The sequence below is a fragment of the Mauremys reevesii genome, linkage group 15 (assembly GCF_016161935.1).
Source record: "Mauremys reevesii isolate NIE-2019 linkage group 15, ASM1616193v1, whole genome shotgun sequence".
In the NCBI taxonomy this organism is placed as follows: domain Eukaryota; kingdom Metazoa; phylum Chordata; order Testudines; family Geoemydidae; genus Mauremys; species Mauremys reevesii.
This window is the reverse complement of record NC_052637.1, coordinates 4459657-4473550: the sequence shown is the minus strand read 5'-3', so window position 1 is coordinate 4473550 and position 13894 is coordinate 4459657.

Here is a 13894-nt window from a genome sequence, read left to right as displayed (position 1 = left end):
ACCAGTTTCTTAGTGTATTTAGCTTAGCCTTGCGTGTTTGTTTTATTTTGCTTAGTGACTTTCTTTGTTCTGTCTGTTATTACTTAAAACCACCACTTTTTATACTTAATACATTTTGCTTATTAATAAACCCAGTGCAAGTGTTACTGGTGGGGAGAGAGCAAACAGTTTGTGCATCTCTCTCTTGTAGTGATGAAGAGGGTGAACACTTAGGAAGTTACCCTGTATAATGTGTATACAGAGTAAGACGGATTTATCTGGGGTTTAGATCCTATGGGGGATGGGTATCTCAGTGCTGGAGACAGGTATCTTGCTGTGCTGTTTTCAGTTAAGATGTGCAGCTTGGGGGCATGGGCCGGACCCTGAATCTTTGCTGCAGCAGGTTAGCGTGTCTGGTTCAACAAGAGAGGGTACTGGGGGCCCAAGCTGGCAGGGAAAAGAGGCTCAGTGACTATTTCAGCACATCAGGTTACAATCCCAAGGGGGTCTCTGTGACTGAACTCTTCGCACAGGGCGCATGGACCACTGGGGGAGTGTCTGTCACAAAGGGCGCTGTGTGAACGGAACCTGTCCCCGTGCTGTGCTGGTGGGAATATGGAACCTAAGAGGACAGGAACATGGTCACTGAGCCACCTTGGGGGAGGCAGGCGTCTGGGGAGGTGACGGGAATTTTTATACCCTCACTAGGAGTTCCCAGGATCTGTGCTCTCTGGGGGACTGGCTGACGCACACCCAGCTCTGGCGTTAAACCTCTGCCTATTTCTAAACCTGCAGAGCCCAGAGCCCTCCCCATGGCTGGAGCTATTTCCAAGAAGGGAGGTGAACAGGGATTCTGTATGTGACTAGGAATCAACACAGACAGGACAATGAACGAATTCTGTCCCTTTGTAACCTGGAGGGATGAGGATTTGCTAGCATGTCCATTAGCTTTTGACACCTGTATCCCACTCGAGAAGGCATGGAGATGCAAGTCTCTCTCACGGCAGCTGTGCATTATGGAACCCATTCACCTCAAATCTAACTGACCAGGGAAGACCCTGACGAGAGTCAGACATGCAGACCCCATGGCTTCTAATAGCTGAGGGCACAGGAATCCCTTACCCAGCGAGGTCACCGTCTCATAATTCTCCTGCATGACGTCCCTGTAGAGGGCTCTCTGAGCGGGGTCCAGCAGAGAGCCCTGCTCCTGGGTGAAATACACAGCCACCTCCTCGAAGGTCACCGGCATCTGAAACAACAAGAGTCCCCCACTCAGCACCTACTGCCCCAGCCACAAACCCGCCCGGGGACCCTCCCACCCTCTGCTTTCAGTTCCCCGGCCCCCTGATCTTTATCTCCCTCGGGCCCCTGAGAGCCACACTCCTGGCACTCCTGCCCAGAGGGTCCTTTGGTGCCACCTTGAGGTGCTCGGCTTCTTTTCTAGGAGTTTTCTTTCCCTTCTCCCCCCCCCCCTTCCCCAAGCACCACATGAGGGGGTCCTTCACTGTTGGGGTTCAACCCTCTCTTCACCTCCCCTCTGCTGCCTCTATTGGGTGCCCCCTGCCTCCCTCCCCCAGTCCACCCACAAAAGTCCGCCAGCCCACACTCCATTTGGGGACATTCCTGTTTCTTATGGCCCAGGCGTCCGCACTGCCAACAAGTCAGTTCTCGACTGCGGGTGGGCCCTGGGTCTGACCCTTCTTGGGAGCAGTGTCCGGCAGGCTTCTTCCTGGTCCTGCCCCCTTACTGGGCTTCACCACCCGCCTGGACCCCTCTGCTTCTAAATATTCTTCTGTTACTGGACAGCATCCGCCACCTGGGCCGGCTGATGTCTTCCAATCGACAACCGCACCAGGTCTGGGACCCCCAGGAGGAATTGTTCCAAGATTATTTTATCCATTACCTCCTCCCTGGTTTGGGCTGTGGGCCTCAGCGAGCGGGTGGCCCAATCGGTCAATCTCTGGGCAAATGCCCTGGGTTGCAGGCCCTCCGTCCAGCGGGGCTCCCGGAACCACTGGCGATATGTCTCAGTTGAGAGTCCTACCCGATCCAGCATTGTGGCCTTTACCGCATCATAGTCGCTAGCCTGGGTTTCGCCCAAGGCCATGAATGCAGTGTGGGCCTCTCCCCGCAGGTATGGCGCTAGCCACAGGGACCAGGTTTCCCATTCCCAACCGGCTGCCGTAGCCACCCATTTGAATGTCCCCAGGAAGGCATCGGGGTCATCCATGGGGCCCATCTTGCAAAGCCTCTACCCTGGCAGCCTGGATCCATCCCCGGGTGCTGGACTCACCACCCTCTGTAGCATCTGCTGCTGGGCTGCCGACTGCTCCCTGATGAACTCCTGAAGGGCCCGTTGTTGGTCTGCCTGCCACGTCATCAGCGCCTGTCTGTCCGCCTGCTGGGCCTGCTGCATCTCCCGCACGGTGTGCACCAACCACTTCAAGGTCTCTCCCATGGCAGCCACAAATAGCCGTGACTAGGAAGATCCCAGACATGCCCCCAGTGTCACAGGGTCCACACAGGTTTCCACCCTCTGGTGCCTGCACCCTGTGTTTGGCCTGGTGTAATGAAGAGTTCTCCACGCCTTCTTTTGCTGGTTCACCCAAGTATCTTTATTTACAGTGCTCGGGCAGTTCCCAGATCCCCCGACAGATAATGACCCCCAGATCCTCCTGGCCTTTGAGGCGTCCTTACTTGGTAAGGAGACAGCGAAACTGCCCTCCTGTTGCCTCTCAGGCTAACCTCCTGATTGAGGTTTGCCCAGGGCATTAATAGCCCTCCTGGTGCCTCCGCCCAGCTGTCAGCACTCAGCTCAACATGTTCCTCTGAGTCAGCCCTCGTTAGGGCTTGAAGCTGGGCTCCCTGCTGAATACCTGCGACTCTGCCCCTGGTCTCCTGGCCAGAAAGCAGGCCACAGCCAGCATTTTGGCAGAGTTCAAAAGGGGTTTACCCCTGCCCTGCCACATGGGTGAATGTCCCTCTCCCCCACTGCCAATGGTCCTACTCAGAAAATCAGCAGGTTTATCACACCCTGTCTCCTCCCTGCTTCTCTCCCCCCCTTCCCAGCAGCTCGCTGAAAATCCCTAACCTGAGCTGGATCCATCATAGTCATTTCCCTTCCCTTTCTCCTGGCAGACGGGACGATCTGGAGTGAAATGTGGACGTGATTCCTCAGCCTGTTGGGGCAAGAGGGGTGATGGGGGAGGTTACAGAAGGGACTTCAGTCCATGTCACACCCCGATTCCCCCCAGGCTCTTCAGACCCTCCCAATAACAGCATCTCTGAGCCAAATGCTAGAAAAAGAGCAGAATCAAAGGGGTCACTTCGGGGGATTGCCCCCCATTGCAGTGTAAACTCCTCTCCCTTAGCAACAGTCGGAGCCTCTGGTGGCAACACCTGAAGAATGAACTGCCCTGGACTCTCCTGGCAACCTCCAGGGCCAGGCAGGCAGAGGCTGATCCCACTGGTCCATCCATACTCCCCCCCCAGCCAAAACCAGCAGTGACTCTGGTCTGACTCTGGTGTGGCTGTGGAGGTGATGCAGAAGCAGCCAGATGTCTGCAACCCAAATAAAAGTCAATAAGATCTTCGGATGGAGCCAATGGGGTACTCTGAAGAAGTCTCGAAGGGTAGAGAGATGGCTGCTGGCCGGCAGAGGTTTGGGGAATAGGCAATTTCTCTTTTGCCTCTCTTAATTGTATTTTAAGTTTCTCTTGAGAGTCCTTAAGACTCCTCATTTGAGATTCACGGCGCTGTTTTTCCATACCAATCAAAATATGCCTTAAACTGGCCTTGCCCAACCTTATTGGCCAGAAGTGCGCCTCTGAGGTGCACAATCTTGTCAAGGCCAAAACTTCCCCCTGAGGGAAACTGTAATTTTGGGTCATCTCTGGTATATCAATTCCATTTCTCCAGAAACTTGCAAGTGAAAGGACTGTAATTTGTGTGCATGTAGTACACGGGTGTGCCTTTTGGCGGGAGGGGGATCATTTTGGACCCACCGCCTCCAATTTTCACTCACACAGAAAGGCTTGTTGAGGACGTCCACGACCCTCCTACACCCCCTTCAGCAAAGAGCATCGGCTAGTCTCAGAGAGAATGGCACTGCTTACTCTGCTGCTTCAGGTGAGATGGTCAGACTAGTCAGTGGCTCATAGACCACCTTCAGGTTGGGAGGGGAAAGGGAGGAAAGAGGTTACGGAAAAGGAGGTCTCCCCCGATCTTGGTTCTGGAGTGGATAATGCGCCTTATTCCTGTCCAGAGGATCAAACAGAGTTCACGGACGGTCCGAGGATGGGGAAAGGATAAGGTCCCACAATCCTAGAGCCAGGCAGGCCCCTCGCCGGTCAGGCCATGCAGAGCCAGCCTGCCTCGGGCAGGGCCCTTTTCAGCCCTACCAGTTGCAGTCACAGGATTTGCTTTAGCGACATCTCCGACCCACGAGCTTATAGGCCGCAAAGAGCTCCTGTGAACCTCACTCAAACTGGCACATACGAAGAAACCAAGTCCTACCTAGCCACACCCATGGTTCTTCCTGGGGCAATACAGGAGGGTGTCAGGCGTGTCTGGCAGCAAAAGAGTCCAGATCCAGCGCGCAGCTCACCCAAACCCAGAGCCTGTGGCCAGTCCTCCACCGCAAACCCAAAATAGAGATTTAAAAGGTCTCTCACCTTTCAGATGCTGCCCGGGTCTGGTGGGGAACGGTCTGCGGTCCTCCGGTTCGGCGGTATACCGTGGATCCTAGTCATGGCACAAGAAATTTTCATGGAAATTAACCACGCGTTGTGTTTAGACCAGAACAGCCTGAAGCTCCTTTATTATAATACAAGAATGAAAGGAGAGACAGCGGAGACGCAACATTCCGAGCTGTTCCACAAAGAAAAAAAGAACACAGAAGCTTATATAGATCTATAGCAACATCCAGATGAGCACACTTGCTCATTAATGCTTCCTTGTCAGTAACACAGCAAAAATAAGTTTTTCTAGCCTAAAGAGGTGTGTTTTTATCCCCCCCCGGTTAGCAGCTTCCTTCCGATTAACTGTTGCAATTGTATTTCTCAGAGCTTCCTCATCACCCCTCCCGTCCTTTTATCACATACACAGTTATCTTGACAAGAGTTTAGGCCCACTTGACTTCGCTTTTATAAGCCATGTTAGTCTGTATCAGCAAAAACAACCAGGAGTCCTTGCGGCACTTTAGAGACTAACAAACTTATTTCATGGGTTAGGACCACGAAAGCTTATCCCCAAATAAATGTGTTAGTCTCTAAGGTACCTTTCAGAAGTGCTGTGCCGAGTCTTCATTTATTCACTCTGATTTAAGTATTCGCATGCCAGCAATACATGTTAATGTTTTTAGAAGGTCTTTCTATAAGTCTATAATATATAACTAAACTATTGTTGCATGTAAAGTAAATAAGGTTTTTAAAATGTTTAAGAAGCTTCATTTAAAATTAAATTAAAATGCAGAGCCCCCCGTATTGGTGGCCAGGACCCGGGCACTGTGAGTGTCACTGAAAATCAGCTCACATGCCGCCTTCGGCACCCGCGCCATAGGTTGCCTACCCCTGTTCTAAACACTTAAAGCGGGGGTGGGTGGGTGGGTGTGTGTGTGTAAAAAATAGTTCACTGGATCAAGTCCTCTCTAGCAGCTCAGTAACATCTTATGGGGTGGGGCGGAGAGCGGCCCTGAGGGGCACTGCCATGCACTGGACGTTCAAGGACACGGCCCTGGGAAATAGGAGTTAGATCCTGGTGAACGGGGGAATAAAAGCCCCGCTCCCTCCCCTCCGCCTTTTTTTTTTTTTTTTTGGCAACCACTGCAGCTGGCTCAGCCCATCTGGAGGAACTTTTATCCCCTCTGCCCCTCCCTATTCCTGGGTTTCCCCCTCCGCTCTGCCTGGCGGGACCTGTACCCCGGTTCTCCCCCCTCTCTGCTCCCCACGTGTCTCTGTCCCGAGTTCCCCCCGCTCTGCACACACCGGGGCTGGCGGCAGCTTTCCCGGGCGGGAATCGTAGCCAGCTCCGCTGGGAGCAGCCTGGGGCCAAACCAAGCCCGGGGGGGGGGGAGCGAGTCTCTCTCACCTTCCCTCCGAGCGGGGACCCCCGGGGCAGGGGCCGGGCCGGGCTGGGGGCTCTGCCCTGGGAGAGGCTCCTGGGGGGGGAGCAGCGGGAAGGGCCCTGCTGGAGATTCCCCTCTCCCGGCTGCAGCCAGAGCTCCGGGCTCCCTGCACCAGCCGCCCCCCGGGGCTCGGGGATCTCGCCAGGAGCCTGGGAGCCAGAGTCACCGCAGCTGCTGCGAGTCACTTCCTGCGGCCGGGCCGGAGCCCAGCGCTCGCTGCTCCTGGGTCCTAGCGCTGAAGGGATCGCGCTGCAGCATCTCTGAGTCCGGCTCCTGTTCCACTCCCAGGCTCCCATCCCATCAGGGGTTTTCACAAACAAATTTTTGCGGCTGCTCAGAGCTCAGCACCATGAGGCCCTCGTCCTCCATAGACTGTAATGCGAAGAGACACACAGGCATTGTATAGATGTGGAAACTGAGGCAGGGAGCAGGCTGGTTCAATAGGCCTCCTATTCAGTGGCTGCAAGGGCCAGTGCAGACCTTAGCAGCAGCCAGGCAAATGCTGAGCTCCAGCCAGAGCCGCGTCCCTGGTTTAATGGTCCTAAGGGGCTTTGCCAGGGTGCAGAGTACAAGAGATGCAGCTTCACCCTGGCCACACCCCTCTATCCCTTTCCACCCCTCCCTCCTCCAGTCTGTCCATGCCTCAACCCCACTGCCTCCCGCCCCTCCCAGGAGCACTCCCTGTGCCTGCAGCTGCTGGGGAGGAGGCACAAACAGCCGTGCTGGCCGGCACAGGAGCCAGAGCACAATCATGGGCTGGGTCCAAAGGTCAAGAATCTCTTTTGATTTAGGGTCCAAATTTGGGTACTGGCCTAAGTGCTGAGGGGCTGGTTCTCCAAGGGGCTGGGCACCAGCGCCCACTGACTCCGGCTGCAGCTGCGAATGCAGGTGGAACACGTGCCCTGAACTCCTGTATGTCGAGGAGATAAACCAAGACACCCACAATTAGGCCACTGCTGTAAATTTAGGCCTTACCGACCTGCCCATTAACAGCAGGATGTGGCTAAGTCTCATTGTAAGTCGCTGTTTATACTTGGTCATTGCTCATGATTGTAAGCAGCAGAGGTGCTGACCCCATGGGTGCTCTGGAGCTCAGCACCCACCAGCCACAGCTGTTCTGCAGGGCTGCCAATCAGCTGTTTGGTGGCTAGGGGAGGTGCCTGGGCGAGGGCAGAGAGCAGCGAGCTGCAGATTGGCTGTGGCTTCAGGGAGGGGTTGGCGCAGGGGCGGGAAGAGGTAGACAGAGGGCACGGCCTTGGGGGAGGAGGCAGAGTGTGGTTGGAAAAAGGTGGAGCGAGGGCAAGGCCTCAGGGGAGGGGCATAGTGGGGGCGGGGCCTCAGGGGCAGAGCTGGGGTGGAGCCCTCTGGGGAAAAATAAAAGCCAGTGCTTATGGTAAGCAGAGACCGAGCAGCGAAAGGCCCATATTACATCCCCAGTGTCTACAGGCAGCCAGTCCCCGAGGGATGTAACAAGTTCATAATCTTTCCCACAGGAGGGGTAAATCCACCATTTTGTTCACAGGGCGAGAACCTCAGGGTTAACTTGAACAAAATGAAAGTAGCAGAAATGTGGGTCCTGTCCACACTGTGCTGAGGGGAGACGTGGCTTTCACCTGGTGTCCAACCCCTGCCCAGTCTCAAGGAGTGTGATGGGGAGTGAGTGTTGTAGAAGCAGCAGTGATCTGTATGCTCTGTATGACTATGCTATGCATAACCTGTATGCTCCAAAGGTCTGTTACACTTTCCCCTGTCCCTCCCTCCTGGAATGCTTATGGGATAAATTGGCTGGTTGAGTAGCTGGAAGATCAGGAGAGCTCCCAGGTAGACAAGGTGTCTGGGACTCTAATTAGGCAGCACTCACACACCCAGTGCATGGACACTGCCTGAGGTGGAGTGTGACCAACCAGACACGGCCAAGTCATTTCTAGTCACAGGCCATGAGGAGCAGGTCCTTAAAAGGGGAAGGGACCACATGGTCAGCAGTGCACTCACAAGCTTGTACCTCCCGTAAAAGCTTTTCGCCCGGACCGCCTGGCCAGTGTTTTGCCGCATTACATTCCATCGTGCCTCGGGAAGACTTACCTTCATCACACCATCCATCGCTGCGCTGTGGGACACTTACCTTAAAGGATCCTGACATCTCCAGCACCGTGCCTGTCCTGGGAGTGTGAGTATGTGAGTGTGAGTGTGACCCCACCCTTCTTTTGAGCTTAGCTGTCAGTATAATAAACGTGCTGCTTTCTGCCAAACTCTGGTGGGTCATTAGTCCTCCCTAAGCTTACTAGCAGGCCCAATTTCGGGTAACATTAATGGTGGAGCGTGCAGGATTTGACCAAGAGTAGGGATCCCCTGGTGCCCACCCCCCGGTGCTCTCTTAAGCAGGTCTGGCTCGAGCCTGCATGAAAAAGTGGTAGGCTAGTGACCCATTGCAGGGAGAAAAGGACGCCGCTGCTAAGTATGCCACCATGGAGCAAGGGGAAGAAAAAGGTGAAGCAGCCGAGTGAGATTACCCCCCCCCCTGCGGGTGTTGTTAGAATGGCTCCAAAAGAAAGGGGCAGACCCCTGGATGCAGACCCCTGTTCCACCTGGGAGTAAAATTCCTGAACTAAAGCTCATGTTGGATAAATATGTACTTATATGCCCCCAACAAGGCGGGACTGGATCTTGCAGCCTCCTGGCTGCTGTGGCAAGCAGGCTGGGAATGGCAGGCATCAGAGTCAGCTCCCCACTGAAATAGACTCACTCAAGGGCCTATGTAATGAGTTGGAGGAGGAACGGGATATGTGGAAGGTGCAGGCTCTGATTGCTAGTGCCCAGGCATCTTTCCTCTCTGTAGCCACAGTACAGGTGGCGGCAGCAGAGGAGAAGCGGGAGCGGGTGGAAGTAGAGAAAACTGCTCTGAGCCAGGCAGTTACCTGCCTGAAGGATCTGGTCAGGGAGGGGTCCGCCCAGGAGAACAGGGCCCGGGGGGCTTATTCAGCCCAGGTCGCTGCCGTTGGGGTGAAAGCCCAGGGGGGTGCAGGACCATATGATGATTGAAACAGGAATATCTGGTGTGATCTGGATCCCCCGGATCTGGACCCCAGATGGCCGGACCCCAGACACCGTGTTGTGGTGGTCCGGAGGGTGGTCTGAAACTATGGGCCTGCGCCTGCAGGGGGCAGAGCAGACCCAAGTACTGGTCACGCTGTGGGAGAGACCGAGTTGACGCCCGCACAAGCAATAGAGTTCGGATTAGGGTGAACCACAGGGTCCAATACGAATCCATTCCAGGGGCATCCGAAGGGGCAGCCGCTTTGCTATCATGCACCGGAGCCAGCCATGAATGCCCGATACAATCCCCAGAGCAATTAATCAAACAGGTGGCCTCAGTGGCCGAGGCACAGGGGATCACCCATCCCGGGAACATCTGGTTTACGGATGGCTCTGTGTCATGAGTAGAAGGACAGCTGAGTATTCAGAGTATGTCTGAAACTGCTGGATCGCAGTGTGGTTTGCAGCTGTTCCGCGGGTTCAGCTCAGCTAGCAGAGTTAAAAGCTATAATTGAGTGCCTGAGCCTGTGGACTGAAAACCTGGGACCCAGAGTGGTGTTTAGTAACTCAAAATATGAAGTGGAGGGTACCAGGAACTGGATATGGCAATGGGCTCGAGATCAATGGAAAAGTGCAGATGGGAAGGCATTAGCTCACGCGGAAGATTGGCAGACTGGGCACCAGTGGGTGACTGCCTATCTGGGGCAATTGTATTTAACACATGTAGGGGGTATGAACAGGACCATGAAGGAGTCACTAGGTAAGGTTCTGGAACATCAAGGCGGGTCATGGGTGGAGAAATTAACTCTTGTATTGGCCACTGTCCACAGCTGAGAATGCCTCAATTCCCACCTTACCCCGGATCAGCTGTTATGAACCCCATGGTACTCCTTCGATCAGCCCCAGGGGACAACCCCCCGCCCCACACACACACACAAGATCGGCCAGAAGACTGGATTCTCTGGCATAAAACTCTCACTGAAGAAATGCCAGCTCTGGCACGGCAATTGCAGGAAGCCATGAGTAAGGCCAGAGTCAACATGGACCAGGGGCGGTCAGCAGTGGAACCATGGAACATCGGGACTCAGGTAATGTATTGTAAATTCACCGCTCGTCCTCTGCAGGTGAAGTAGGAGGGACCCTATACTGTGGTGAACAGGGCAGGAGCAACAGTGTATCTGATAGATAAAACCCCGGAGGGAAAATGGGTACACCGCGGACAACTCAAACGAGCAGGGTCCGCCACGGTGGGAGCACTATGCTAATTTGTTTCTAAGCTTCTATCTTCCAGCCTCTGAACCAGAACATCAGGAGAGCTGGTATCAGCTGAAGAGTTATAATACACCATGGTTATAGTGTCACGACAAAGTCTGTGTTCTGTGCCTGTCTCTGGTGGGTGTCCTGTGCTAGCACTGGATGCAGAGAGAGGAGATGCTACACTAGACAAGGTAAATGCCTTTTCCCCTCTCTCTACTTCCCCCATTGCCAACCAAATTATCAATCGCTTCCACCTCTATCCAAAAGACTTTGATCCCCAAGTTTAATTTTTTCTTAGATTCTTTTTATTGTTGATTTTTGTTATTGATACATTTGTATTAGATTTTCTTGTATTGTTAATTCCACACTTTCCTCTATGCACCCTGGTTCTACTTCCCCAAGCCCTGAAGGGTAGCTCCTGGGCCCCCATAACCTGTACAACTAAATGTCAGTTTAAGTATCAGTGATTTTCACCCAGTTCTCTGTTCCTATGTATCGTCCAAATCAGTTTAACCTTGCTTGACAACTGTGGTGCTCCTACAGATCCTATTTGTTGTGTGGACTTAAGGGCTAGGGTTGACTTTTATTGTTTGATGATTATTGCAGCATCAAACTTGGGCCTCGTTTTATTTCTCAGTGTACCCAGTTACTGTAATGGTGATGGTTTTATTGTTTTTCTACTCTTGATTACCCTCTCCTGGAGCCTCGGCGCATCAAGCCCTGCCCGCAGCCAGCCCCACACGCCCTGCCTGCAGCCAGCCTCATACCCCCTGCCCTGCCCGCAGCAAGCCCCACACCACCCGTCTCCAGCCAGCCCCTGCCGCACCCCCCCGCCTGAAGCCAGACCCACACCCCCTGTCTCCAGGCAACCCAACACCCCATCTCCAACCAGCTCTGCATCCAGGGCCGCCCAGAGGTGGGGGCAAAGGGGGCAATTTGCCCCGGGCCCCGGGCTCCGCAGGGGCCCCCAAGAGAAGAGCGGAGGCTCCCGCCTCCGCCCCTCTCCTGGAGCCTCGGCGCATCAAGCGCCGAGTCTCCGGCCGAGTCCCAGGGCCCCGCCCCGAGCCGAGCCGCGTGGTGAGGGGGCGGGGCTGGGAGCTCTGGGCTGAGCACTGCGCTCAGCGTGGAGCTCACAGCCCCGCCCCCTCACCACGCGGCTCTGAGCGGGACGGAGCTCAGGCCTCGCCGGAGACGCGCTCGGTAAGAGGCTGGGGGCGGGGGGGAGCGGGACCCCCCCCCCACCGAATTACCGCCGAAGACCGGGCTGTGCTTTGGCAGCGGGTCCCCGCCGGCGGTAGTCGGCGGGCTCCCGCGCGGTCTTCGGGGCACTTTGGCGGCGGGTCCCGGAACGGAAGGGCCCCCCCGCCGCCGAAGACCCCGGGCCCCCGGAATCCTCTGGGCGGCCCTGTCTGCATCTCCTGCCCTGCCTGAAGCCAGCCAGCCCCACACCCCCTGTCTCCAGCTAACCCCTACCGCATCCCCTCGCCTGAAGCCAGCTAGCCCCATACCCCATCTCCATCCAACTCCTGCTGCACCCCCCTGCCCGAAGCCAGCCAGCCCCGCACTCACCTGTCTCCAACCAGCCCCTGCTGCACACCCCTGCCCAAAGCCAGCCAGCCCCACACCCTCTCAGGTTATTCATTTATTTTCATTAAATATGTAGCCGAATGTGTATCCGTTCTAATGAACAATGCCACGTTATGCAGTATTCATTTTTGAAAGTTTATAATAAGCGATGCTGGGGGGATGGGGGACACAAGGTGGAAGTTTCACCTAGGGCGCAAAATATCCTTACACCGGACCTGTTGTCTGGTAAATCCCAGACATATGGTAACCCTATTTCTTACTGAAATATGGAACACCCACAGACTAGCTCCTCAGAGACGACAAAAAGAGTGGCCTGGCCGTGGGTGTTAGAAAACTCTTATCTGGCCGTCCACCAACAGGAAGAAAGGGGTAAACAAAGACATTTACAGTTCATCTGTAGGACGCTTTGGAGCTCACCTACACAATGGAGTTGCCTGTCTCAATGTTCCAGCAAAGATCTTTCCAGTATAAAGGGACAGAGTATGGCGGGGGAGGCCTCTGGATATCTCCCCTCCCCCATCTCTACTGAGGGCAGCAAGATCGCTTGAAAGACAATAGGAGCATCATTGAGCTGGGGGGAGTGGTCCTAGCTGGCAGGCTTTCCAGTGAGCAGGGACTGCTGAAAGCTCTTGGGTGAGAGAAATCCTTTTGCTTGTGTAAGCAGAGTCAGGATGAGCCCTACCCTGACATCTGGTGGTACATTATGAGGAGTGGGCAAAGGAATTTTAGGAATGTGCATTTGCATTGGTAAACCCACTCCACTTAGCATAACACACAGCAGCATGGGAAGGTTATTTTCACACTGTGGAATCCCCAATTTCTTTGTTATTGGGGCAGGAAGGAAAAAAAGGGGCTGTTACCTTAATTATGTGAATGAGGAACTATGAGACTGCTTTATGACAGAAATGACTCAACCTACATTAAATAGTACTTGCCAGACAAGGGACAGGGGTTCCAAAACCCAGTGAAGGGAGAGAGGCTGGGGACTGGTGTGTGTACCTGATGGTATGGGCCCCTTTTGAGGGCCTGGAACACCAATTGCACTTCCTCCTCTCTCCACTGTTAAAGAGCAGAGCTAATTTTGAATCCTTTAGGAGTCCATCTAGAGGCTGCTGACCTGAATTCACGTTGGGCCATGTGGCAGTGGGGCTCTCCTACTACAAGTTGAAATCACTAAAAGAGCTAAGCTTACTAAGCTAAGATCACTGAGTGCTGTGTTAAGTGGTAGGAGAGCCTGAAGATCTATCACCAAGCAGCTGGCAGAGCGGAGCAGTTTGCAGCACGTTGGAGCAGCCCATGGAACAGTGAGCAGTGTGGAGCGGTTTGTGGGGGACGGCTGACGTGGTTCACGGGTCTGCTGGAGGAGCGGCACAGCTGGTGGAGTGGAGCCAGTCGTGGTGAAGGCTGCAGCAGAACTCCACGGAGAAGCGGGGCAGTCGGCCCTGGCCCACGTAAGGTGTCCCTAGCACCCTGTGTGTGCCCCCCCCCATTTCCACCCAGGCTGGGGGGGGTAAAACTCTGCAGATAAACTTTTGAACTCTGGGGTGGCACTGACCGGAGACTGAGACTTTTGGGTTGTTGGACTTTGGGGTGATTGGACTTAAGACCCTAAGGACAGTGCCAAATGTACTTGGAGGGTTTTTGTGCTTATGGTTTGTGTATAGTCCTGTTTGTTTTGTCTCTCCAACTTTATGCCACATTTTTTCCATCCTTTATTAAAAGGATTTTGCTACACTCATACTTCGTGCTTGCGAGTGTTGAAGTATTGCCTACTATATGCGCCTGGGGGAGTGGTAGGTAATTCTCCCAGGTCACTGGGTGGGGGCTCTAGCCGGTTTTGAATTGTGTTATTGAAACGGAACCCTGGATACTGAACCCGGCCCTTGTTGCTGCCAACTCAGAGGGCAGAAGGGT